Below are 1870 nucleotides of genomic sequence, written 5' to 3' on the forward strand. Positions count from 1 at the left end.
CTGGCCTCCAGCTTGTAATCCTCCTGCCTCGAGCTAGGATGGTGGGCTTGAGCCATCAGATCCAGATGTTGCTGGGCTTAGAATCCTCCTATCTCAGTCTCCAGGGTGCTGAGATTATAGGTATACACCATTAAGCCCAACTCAAAAACACCGTGATCAGCTGTTGGGGACTGGGGGTGCATGTAAGACCATGCAGGCCTGTGATTCGTTGACGGCAGATTCTGGAGTAGCAAGCAGATCTGGACCCACTGATTTGAATGTAGGGGATGTGGATGTAGCTTGGTTGAGTGCCTGCCTAGCAATCAGGCAGCCCTGGCCTCTATCCCAAATACCACATAAACCACATGTGGTCCAAGCCTGTGAGGAAAGTGCCTGAGAGGTGAGGCAGGAGCATTTGTTGAGAGTCGGCCTGGGCTACATTGTGAGCCTGAGGCCAGCCTGTCCTATGTGAGAAAAAAAAAGTTGAACATTGCAATGATAAAGTGTCTGCACTAAAGAACTCACAACTCTTCTGATGGCTCATCTAGGTTAACAGAATGAAGTCCACTCTTAGACAGCAACCAACTCATAGGACAAGCTGTGTAAGGCTTATTTAAATATAAAGTAGTTTAGGCTGAAGACATGGTTCAGTGGTTAAGAGCACTGTCTGTGCTTCCAGAGGTCCTGAGTTCAGTTCCCAGCAACCACATAGTGGCTCATAAACCATCTATAATGTGATCTGATACCCTCTTCCGGCCTTCAGGCATACATGCAGACAGAACACTGTATAAATAATAAATAAATAAATAAATCAAAAAATTTAAAAATATGTCAGTTAGCTTTACCCTTTTCTTAAAACATTAAAAAATTACTTAACAAGGATGCCTTTAATCCTAGCTACTAGGGAGGCTGAGAAAGGATAATTTGACCTAGATAGTTCATGATCTGCCTGGCCAACATAGCAAGACCCCAGCCCCAGAGACAAAGAATGGGGATCTCTCAAACCCTAGAAGGAGTTCATTCTTAGTCATTTTCAAAATGTTCATTTCTAGCCAAGCGATGGTGGCACACGCCTTTGATCCAGCACTTGGGAGGCAGAGGCAGTCAGATCTCTGTGAGTTCGATGCCAGCCCAGTCTACAAATCAAGTCCAGGACAGCCAGGGCTTGATACACAAAGAAACCTTGTCTGGAAAAACCAAAAAGAAGGAAAAATAATAATAATTTCCTAAAAGAACTATCATCTAGTAACCCAAAATGTTCCAAATTCAGTGTATATGCTGGTTAGAGTTTGTAATTATTTATTTTATGTATGTGGTATTTTTTTCTGTATGTCTGTAAACTGCCTATATGCCTGGTATCCCAGGAGGCTGAAAAAGGATATTCATTTCCCTGGAACTAGAGTCAGAGGCAGTAAGCTGCCACATGTGTTTGGGAATCAAACCCAGGTCCTCTGGAAGAGCAGTCAGTGCTCTGAGCCATCCCTCCAGACCCTAGTTAATTTTTATTGTCACCTTGACACAAACTAAAGTCATCTGGGAAGAGGGAGCCTCAGTCAAAGAATCACCGCCGTCAGCTTTGACTGTGGGCATGTATGTCTGGGGGGAGCTGCTTTATGGCTGTGGGAGGCATCAACCCTACAGCCAGCTGGATGAACAAGTCAAAGTGAGTGCACCAGTGAGCAGAGTTCCTGGGGTTTCTGCCTCAAGCTGCTCCCTGGAGTCGCTGCCCCTCACTTTCCCCAGTGATGAACTCAGACCTGGAATCGTCTCAAATAAACCCTTTCCTCCCCAAGTTTCTTTTGGTCCTTATCAGAGCAACAGAAAGTAAACTAGGTAGGTAGAGGGTGTGTGTGTGTGTGTGTGTGTGTGTGTGTGTGTGTGTGTGTGTGTG

Source organism: Psammomys obesus, unplaced genomic scaffold (assembly GCF_907164565.1).
Source record: "Psammomys obesus unplaced genomic scaffold, mPsaObe1.curated_primary_1811, whole genome shotgun sequence".
In the NCBI taxonomy this organism is placed as follows: Eukaryota; Metazoa; Chordata; class Mammalia; order Rodentia; family Muridae; genus Psammomys; species Psammomys obesus.